Source organism: Euphorbia lathyris, chromosome 6, assembly GCF_963576675.1.
Source record: "Euphorbia lathyris chromosome 6, ddEupLath1.1, whole genome shotgun sequence".
NCBI lineage: Eukaryota > Viridiplantae > Streptophyta > Magnoliopsida > Malpighiales > Euphorbiaceae > Euphorbia > Euphorbia lathyris.
Genome location: NC_088915.1, coordinates 14513143 through 14523659, shown reverse-complemented (window position 1 = coordinate 14523659; position 10517 = coordinate 14513143). Strand labels below are relative to the sequence as shown.

Genomic DNA, 10517 nt, shown 5'->3' with positions numbered 1-10517 from the left:
CTGGATAACGACATAAATGGAATTTCATCTCTGAAAGATGAAACTATAACAACAATTCTTTAATAAAAATAAAACAACAGCACAATTGAGAAAGCCAAAAATTGAGTTCATATAAAGCCGAAAATCTAAATTTTAGTTAAGAGTTAGCAATCGAAACGATAACACCTAGCAACATATATTAAAAAAGAATACAAATTTACAAAATCTTTATTTTAGTCACTTTGAAAAAAAAGACAAATAAAAAAGAAAACATGGATAAGGTAGCGAGAGGTATGGAACCTGGGTAACAACAGAAATGGAATTTCATCTCTGAAAAATGAAACTATAACAACTATTGTTTAATAAAAAGAAAACAACAACACAGTTGAGAACAAAAATAACTACAACATATGAAAAAAATCGAATAACTACCTTGAGAAACATAAGAATTTCTTGTAATTTTTGACACTTTTGTATTTTGCGGTTTTAGTTGTTCATGCATCTTCTATTTCTGTTGGATTTCTTCAATTGAAGCTATCAGTTTGGAAAAAAAAGACAAATAAAAAAGAAAACGTGGATAAGATAGCGAGAGGTATAGAACTTAGGTAACAACAGAAATGAATCTGAAAGATGAAACTATAACAACTATTGTTTAATAAAAATAAAGCAACAACATAATTGAGAACAAAATAACTACAACATATGAAAAAAATCGAATATTTACCTAACAACAGAAATGAATCTGAAAGATGAAACTATAACAACTATTGTTTAATAAAAATAAAACAACAACATAATTGAGAACAAAATAACTACAACATATGAAAAAAATCGAATATTTACCTTCAGAAATATAATACTATCTATCGTGACCAATGAATATAATGGTGGAATACTATCTATCATGCTTTATATAGAAGTTTATTTATGATTTTTGGATTTCCTTTGCTTTGTGTTTTTTCATCTTCCCGTAACTCTTGCTTTCTTTTATTATTTTAATTAATAGGCTAGTAATTATTTAATATATTATAAATATAAATTTGTTATTTTTAATTAATTAAATATTTATTTTTAATTAATTAAATATTTATTTTTAATTCATTAAATATTTATTTTTAATTAATTAAATATTTATTTTTAATTAATTAAATATTTTTAATCTGATTTTTTACTACGTTGATAACTCATCAAAAAGACCTCTAAAACACTTCTTCTCATTTCTCTCTGCTTCCGTAATTATATATAGTATAAATATGTTTATGTTAGTCAAATACAATTTTCATGTTTTTTTTACATTTTTCTCGTTTTTATGTTTTTTTTTTCAATTTCATTTTCGCATTTTTCCGTGTTTTTCTTGTTTTCGTGTTTTTCATATTATTTTTTTTCATTTTTATGTTTTTTTTTTGCGTTTCTACGTTTTTTGCATTTTTTCCTGTTTTACCGTTTTCGTGTTTTTCATATTTTTTTCGTTTTTATGTTTTTTTTTTGCTTTTTCCCATTTTTGCATTTTTTTCTCGTTTTCGGTTTTTTTTTTTTGCTTTTTCGCATTTTTCTCGTTTTACTATTTTATCGTTTTCGTGTTTTTTATATTTTTCTCATTTTTATGTTTTCACCTTTTCCCGTTTTTTGCATTTTTTTCTCATTTTCGGTTTTTTTACTTTTTCACATTTTTCTCGTTTTAATATTTTACCGTTTTCGTGTTTTTCATATTTTTTCCGTTTTTTGCATTTTTTCTTGTTTTACCGTTTTCTGTTTTTCGTATTTTTTCGTTTTTATGTTTTTTCGCTTTATCCCGTTTTTTTGCATTTTTTTCTCGTTTTCGGTTTTTTCACTTTTTCGTATTTTTTCTTGTTTTACCGTTTTTGTGTTTTTCTTATTTTTTCTCGGTTTTATGTTTTTTTTCTATTTTTCGTTTTTTGCATTTCTTTCTCGTTTTCGTTTTTTATGTTTTCATGTTGTTTCTGTATTTTGCAATTAGTAATAAAAATACAAAGGGATAATCATAACGGAAATTCATGTCTATTTTGTTTCTAATACCCATTACATAAATTAGTGAAGAAAAATTGAATGATGTAATGATGATTCCATTACAACAAAAATGATATGACTAACCAAACATGGTAATGAGCTTCCATTGTAACGATCATTCCATTACGACGTCCATTATAGCGTACCAAACGGGGCCAAGAGTTTTACACAAATAATTAATTAATTAATTATGCTACATAAAATTTTGACAATTTTGTTTTGTTTTATTAAAAAATCTTTTTTTTTGTTGGTAAATGTACCCACCGCCGGCAGCAGTGGTTATTCACTTTCGCAGATGGTTTGCACCTCTATGAGGGGGACTGCTGGCCATGGAAATTAAAAAATCATTATTAATTTGAAAAGGAAATTATATATACCAACTATTTAAAAAAGAAATGAGTCAAATTCACTATTGAAATTATTGGGGAAGTTCAATTTTATCTTTTATTATACAAAATAGTCCAATTTATATCTCTACTTGTAGTCTTCATTTTGTTTGCAGGGAAGCTAATCGAGTAGCGGATGAAGCTGCTCGGTTGGGTTTCTATGCCACTTCGTTGGTTGTAACTTACTCAACACCTCCATCCATTGTAAGCCTATTGGCTATTTAATTGATTTATTCAAATATTCTTTCATTCAAAAAAAAAAAAAGTCATAAAAGTTAATATAAGAAAAAACGGAAAAAAAGTTTCCAATTAGAATATAAAAATATTATTTGAAACTGCCTATATTAATTTCCAAGAAAATGCCGGTATAATTTAAACAGACTTTGGTACATTGTAATGCAATTTAATGTAATCAAATATGTAATGTAATGGAATGAAATCATGATTATATTACCATGTTTGGTTGGCAAATTTTAATAAAATTGATGAAATGCAATTATTATTACAATATATATGTTTATGTTAGTTAAATACAATTTTCATGTTTTTTTTACGTTTTTCTCGTTTTTATGTTTTTTTTCAATTTCTTTTTCTTTTTTTTGTTTTTCTCATTTTTGTTTTTTCCGTTTTTTTCATTTTCGTATTTTTCCTTGTTTTCGTGTTTTTCATATTATTTTTTTCATTTTTATGTTTTTTTTTGCATTTCTACGTTTTTTGCATTTTTTCCCATTTTACCGTTTTCGTGTTTTTCATATTTTTTTCGTTTTTATGTTTTTTTTTTCGCTTTTTCCCGTTTTTGCATTTTTTTGTCGTTTTCGGTTTTTTTTTACTTTTTCGCATTTTTCTCGTTTTACTATTTTACCGTTTTCGTGTTTTTTATATTTTTTTCATTTTTATGTTTTTCACCTTTTTCCGTTTTTTGCATTTTTTTCTCATTTTCGGTTTTTTTACTTTTTCACATTTTTCTCGTTTTACTATTTTACCGTTTTCATGTTTTTCATAATTTTTTCCGTTTTTTGCATTTTTTCATGTTTTGCCGTTTTCGTGTTTTTCATATTTTTTCGTTTTTATGTTTTTTTCGCTTTTTCCCATTTTTTTGCATTTTTTCTCGTTTTCGGTTTTTTCACTTTTTCGTATTTTTTCTTGTTTTACCGTTTTCATGTTTTTCTTATTTTTTCTCGGTTTTATGTTTTTTACTATTTTTTGTTTTTTGCATTTTTTTCTCGTGTTCGGTTTTTATGTTTTCATGTTTTTTCTGTATTTTGCAATTAGTAATAAAAATACAAGGGTTAATCGTAATGGGAATTCATGTCTATTTTGTTTCTAATGCCCATTAATTAAATTAGTGAATTACATAAATTAGTGAAGAAAAATTGAATGATGTAATGATGATTCCATTACGACAAAAATGATATGACTAACCAAACATGGTAATGAGCTTCCATTATAATGGTCATTCCATTTCGACGTCCATTACAGCGTACCAACCGGGGCCAAGAGTTTTACACAAATAATTAATAAATAAATTAATTAATTATGGTAGATTTTTTTTATCTTATTAATTATGCTAGATAAAATTTTAACAATTTTGTTTTGTTTTATTAAAAAATCATTATTAATTTGAAAAGGAAATTATATATACCAACTATTTAAAAAAGAAATGAGTCAAATTCACTATTGAAATTATTGGGGAAGTTCAATTTTATCTTTTATTATACAAAATAGTCCAATTTATATCTCTATGTTATAAAATTTATATTTCTTGTGCTGCTTTTGTTTCTAATCTTCAATAAGATTATTCATCTTTCTTTCAAAAAAACAAAAAAACAAAAGGCAAAAAACATAATGTAAGAAAAAAAAAAAGGAAAATGCCGGTTTGAATAGGATTGGTTGTAAAAACTTGTTCAGTATTTATGGGTCCGTTTGGTTGTCGTAATACAATGTAATGTAATCAAGGTCGTAATGTAATCAAAGTTGTAATGGAATGATGATTCTATTACCATGTTTGGTTGACAACGATGATGGAATGTAATAACCATTACAATACTTATATTTTCCTAATTAAATGTAATCATAAAATTTTATTTACATAATTAAAATCAACGAAAAACGTGAAAAGCACGAAAAAATATGAAAAATCGAATCGAAATCAAATACAAAATTAGATTAACCGAAATCAATAAATTAATATATAGTTTTTCGCTTTTTCATATTTTTATTTTACATTTTTCTCGTTTTTTTATTTCTATTTTCAACATTTTTCACCGTTTTTTTAATTTCCATTTTGCAACATTTTTCGCCGTTTTTCTATTTTTGCCTTTTTTTCTATTTTTTCGTTTTTCGTTTTTTTTTTCATTTTTCGCATTTTTTTTTCAGTTTTTCGTTTTTTTTCATTTTTCTCGTTTTCAATTTTCATGTTTTTCTACTTTTTGCGTTTTTGACAAGAATGAGAGATAAGATTGAGATGTGAGATTTGAGAAATGAGAGGTTAGATGACAATGTAATGAGAATTCAAGTCATTTTTCTATGTAATGGAGATTACAAGATTTTTTCAATAAAATTTAACTCAAGGTTTTCTTATTCTATTACAAAGAAATTGTAACATGCAACCAAACATGGTAATGAGTCTTCCATGTAATGGTCATTCCATTACGAAGGTCATTACATCTTACCAAACAGAACATATGAGTTTTACCTAAATAATTAATTAATAAAAAAATCAAAATAATTAATTAATTTTTTTGGAAAAGGTAAATTAGTTAGTTAGTTGTTAATTTCCATCTCAACTCAATCTAAACTATTTTGACACTTGCGAACCATAAGAGTAAAAATGAGTTTTTTTTTTTTCAACGACAAGGGTAAACATGAACTTTCACTCCAAAAGAAAAATTAGAACACTGCCAGTGGTGCACAATAGATAGGCATCAAACTGTCTTGATCGTAAAAGATTTGACTGTTTACTTGTCGCATCACATCATCGGTGAGTTAAATGAATGCCTCATACACAAATAACCCCTTAAACTTGTCCAAATATTGTAACTGCTCTCCTCAACTTTCAATTGTAACAGTTTATCCCTTAAACTTGTTCAATTGTAAAACATAACCCCAAATTGGGAATTTTTTTACCTCGTACTTGAAGCAATCGTAAAAACGTTTCGTCAGATTCGTATCATGCTAAAGATCTGATTATCACACTCCACGAACGTTGTAAATTTTGCATTTCACGTTTTTCTTCAATTGCAGTCCATGTCAGCAATTTGGGGTTATATTTTACAATTGGACAAGTTTAAGGGGTAAATTGTTATAATTAGACAAGTTCGAGGGGTAAGTTGTTACAATTGAAAGTTGGAGGGGGCAATTGCAACATTTGGACAAGTTCAGGGGTTATTTGTGTATTAAGCCTTAAATGAATAATATAATGTCATGTTACACCTCAATAAAAAAATACTAATATTGTGTAATTAATTAATTTAATATTTTTAGTTAATTATTTATTTAAAAATTTAAACCCTAAACTCTAATTTATAAACACCAAATTCTAAAAAAATACACGATACTAAGTTGCATAGTATAATTGCCCCATGATATACATTTTTTTTATTTCAGTACAATATGACATGTTTAAGGGTCTGGGTATCCATCTGGCCCGTCTAGACCCGCATCCAATATGTCGAGTTTGGACAAGGAAAATGACTTTAGGATCGCCTAACATGTGCCCGATGAAGCCCGCCTATATCTAGGGCGGGGTTGGTTTTGTAAAACTAGTATGGGGCTAACCCAGTCCAGCATATCTTATTAATATTAATTATTAAATTTTATATATTTTTAAGTATAAATTAAATTAGTATGGGGCTAACCCAGTGCAAAAATACTCATAACGTTTACGGCCAGAAGCAATTTTACCCTAATGTCTAAAATTGTACACTTTTACCCCTAAGGTTGACAGTCAAGAACAATTTTACCCTTAACATCTAAAATAGTACATTTTTAATCCTAAAGTTGGCAGCCAAGAACAATTTTACTCCTGACGTTGACAAGTTAGGTTAATTTGAGAAATAATCAATCAAATTATCTTCTCGGTCATGAATCTTGTCATCTACACTTCACATGTGCGTCATTTTATCACTTATAACATATCACAAACACATGACTAGTTGTGGAAAAAAAATTAAAAATATATTTTATTTTGTACGAGTTGAATAAAAAATATTCAAATATTTTCGTCAAATTTAAAATATTAATCTTCAATCCTATTATTAAATCACAAAAAATATGAAATCTTTTTTTTAGAAACAACAAATATATAATTGGTGCAGAATAAGGAACAAAATATGTGTTTTATAATAATGTTTGAAATTAACTTATTTTACCAATGTTAAAGGTAAAATTGCATCATTTTAGACGTTAAGGGTAAAATTGTTCCAAATTGTAAACGTTGGAAATATTTTTGCACGGTATCCTTTTTTAGATAAACTCATTTGGATTGGTTTGTAATTTGATTTTTAAGCTCGAGTACATCCGTCTAAAATAACAGTGTTGGACTATGTCTGGGCGAAGCAACTTTCGCAAAAGCATGCTAAAGCCTAACGGTTTAATCCGACTGATTAACAAATCTAATAATAGTTGCCTAGACCTGTTTAAGGATTCTTTCTACCCAAGTTTACTAATTAATTATTTGCGTAAAACTTATAAGTATTGACACTGCAATTAAAGAAATCCAATATTATTATATCAAACAAATCCAGCATAATATAATATAGAAACTAAGGCTTCAAAGTTAATTAGGATCCTAAACTATCAAAATCATCAGTTGAGTCCTCATTCTGAACAAAAATCATCAATTGATGTTTAATCGAAAATCAGTCGGTTGAACAGTTTCAGACCCTATTCCCCAAACTCATTTTGAACCAACACAAAGATTATTACAATCTATATCAAATAGTCGCAATTTCTGATTTTAGGATAGGATTGGGACTCAATTGATTAGTTTTGCTTAGTTCAGGGATTTGATTGATGATTTTGATAGTTTAGAGTCCTAATTGACTTTGAAGCTTTAATTTAGAGACCAAAATGGGTGTAATGCCTATAATATAATACTAAATTAATCCTCTAAGCTTAATAGGCTAAATTAAAAGTAATATAAATAAAAAATTTCAAATCCTAATAGAATAGAAGTCCTTTCAAAAAAAAAAAATCCTAATAGAAGTCGGACATGAGAAACCTAATTCTAGTGTAGTGTTTTCAGCAATGTTAATTTTATTTAAAAACACAAATTTACAGCAATAGAAATCCAACTTCTTGAAGGAACCTTTAACACCAAGTCTGTACAGTTAAACAGCAATTTCTCTCGTTTTTGGTAACCTAATAGAATTCCAAATACTAATTGGATACAGAATACAAAACATTCTTTTTTCCCAAGTTTCAAAACACTATATATACCACTCCGATCCTATTCCCTTCTCAATAAACTCTTCTCTATAAACCAACTATTTCCTGCTCAATAAACTTTTTCCTATCCTACTCAATGGAATCTGCTTCTACCCAAGTTCAAGTTCCTTCCGATATGTTGTTCGAGATTTTATCTCGTTCTTCATTCAACGCTCTAGCAACTTGCAGACTCCTTTCTAAAGACTGCAACCGTCTTACTTACTATTCTTCCTTCTTAAATCTTCATTCTCAAAGAACCAACACTTTATCAGGTTTTTTCTTACAAACCCTGAGATTTAATCAAACTTCTGCTTCTTTTTTCTCTGATGGAAATCAAAATCATAACATCTCTCTCGATTTTCTACCCTCTCCTTCGGTAACCATTAAAGCTTCGTCAGTACAAGGGATTTTAGTTTGTATTGAGGATAAGGTGATTCCTCGATACTATGTCTGCAAGCCTCTCACTAAAGAATGGCAACGCATTCCAAACCCGAAGACTAAATATTTCACTGAGTCGATAGCCATTAAGGTTTTAAAATCAAAGCCTTTACACTACAAGATAGTGAGGTTATCCCAACCAAAGCATCGTTACTTCGGAAAATACAATTGTCATAGATGTGAGATTTTTGATTCAATGGTTGGTAAATGGAGGCAGATTGAGCAAGTAAAATTGCCATGTGACGAGTACTTTTTTAGTTGGATTCCAGCTATTTCTGTGTGTGGTAAATTTCACTGGCTGACATCTGCAAAGAAGGTTTTGGCATTTGACATTGATGATGAAAAGTAGGATGTGTTTTCACTTCCTTTAACTAATGATTATAAACATGTTCAGCTGACAGAATATGAGGGGAAACTTGGTGTAATAGGCAAAGAAGGTAATTTTATGGAGGTGTGGATAATGGAGATTTATAAGAAAAAAGAATGGAGGAAAATGATGAGAGTTAGTGTCGAGGAAGGGCAGAAGGAGACTTGTTATCCGGTTGGTTTTTGTAATGCTAATGTTGATTTTTTGGTTCCGGAATATTATAGATACTTGTGGTTCAAGTTTAAGAATGGAAACGGTGTTCAAAAAGTGAGATTGAATATCCTCTCTATGCAAGAAGGAGTTTTTCGGTTTCGATCTGATTTCGAGCTCTGTGGTTTGAAGAATGAGTTTTCCAATAAGAAGTCAAGGAGGAACGTGAGAAGAGATTGGCAGTACCCTTATTTTAGAGTTAATTCTACATTAGTTATCCTGCTTGTGTTGTTTTTCTTTACTCTAGTGTCTTTTGTTTTAGACTTCTAGATTTTATTTTATTTTTGTGTGCTTTTGTTCTCTTCAATTTTACTGTAATCTCGAAAAAAGGAAAAAATTTTGGACATGTTTGCTGATTTTAAAGGTTCCTAAATCTTAATATAGATTATTTTTTAACATGGAGCAATCATGTCGTAAATCTTAAATCTAATTTTGATATTACTGCATCTTTTAATTTGTATTTCAGCACTCTAATTTAAATCTTACTATTATGTATAAGGCTTCTCATTCATTATTTCTCTGAATTTTTATTCTTTTGCCTATGATGCTACTGATCAAATATTTTTATCATATTCAATCCCTAATTTTTCACTATTTTATGCGTAAGGTTTTAATAAAATATGTAATAGATCATTGGAGATTAGTCTCGAAAATAGATCTTCTTCTATATATACTTTGCTTATGTTGAATGTAGTAAAATATATAATATGCACAGTGCTTCTAATAAATGATTCAATCCCTAAGCTAATTGTTATAACATAAGGTCTTCATGAATGATAAAATGATAAATCCGTACCTAAGAAATCAGAAGATCCACATCAAAATTGAAACTTGAGCATTAGATGATTCCAGAGAAACAAGTTGTATGTGCTGCAAAAATAAAGGAAGTGTCAATTTTGACACAATAAAATAAAATTTACATAAGAATAACTTCAGCCATGCTACCATCCATAACAATGAATTTTTTAGCTCCATCCAGCAACTCTGTTGACCATAAGAACTGCAACATCAATTAACATATAATGCTCACAATGATTCCTTCCAAGTACACAATCAAATTCTTAAAGCACATTCAATTAATTATATCTATTTACTACTTAAAACTGATATCTATTGTTTATAGATAAAAGGCCCCAGGCAATTAGATCCATATTCTAATCTATGTATAAATTTGAACTTCCATTAATTATGTGCAGGAAAATAAAATAACAAGTGCTGAAAAGATAAGATACCTTGGTAATGGTTGAAGCATCAGCTGCAATGCAACTTGAAGTTCCATTCGCATATTCAGGATTCACCCCAAATTATCTCTAACTATAATCCCTGCACTACACAGAAATTGAAGAGTTGGACCCGTGACTGCATAACAAAAGGCTGCAAATTGAATGTTTCGAGCTGCGCTTGATATCCAAACAGAGTTTTGGTGGAAACACAAGAGCCACAAAATCAAATAGAAAATCTCTGATAATTTGAATTAAGGGTATTATGTTCTTCTTGTTGCGGAAACGACTAGCAAATTGAAAGCTAAAGCATAAAACAAATAGAGAAAACACCGGAATTTAACGAGGTTCGGCCAATATTGCCTACGTCCCCGGACACTATTAAATATTATTTCAAATGAGCAATTACAATAGAGAAAGGAGGAGAAAACAACAAAGCCTTAGAAATTAGAGGAGACTTGT

General features: G+C 28.5%; 1 long non-coding RNA gene across 1 annotated transcript; it reads right to left on the bottom strand.

Annotated features, from left to right (window-relative positions):
• Positions 1–396: 396 nt before the first annotated feature.
• LOC136232460 (uncharacterized) lies at positions 397–10191 on the bottom strand. Its single transcript, XR_010690501.1, has 4 exons — positions 10068–10191; positions 9781–9835; positions 9632–9705; positions 397–513 (listed from the first exon to the last, which is right to left on the bottom strand). It is a non-coding gene; the product is annotated as an uncharacterized lncRNA (long non-coding RNA).
• Between the last annotated feature and the right edge of the window lie 326 nt (positions 10192–10517).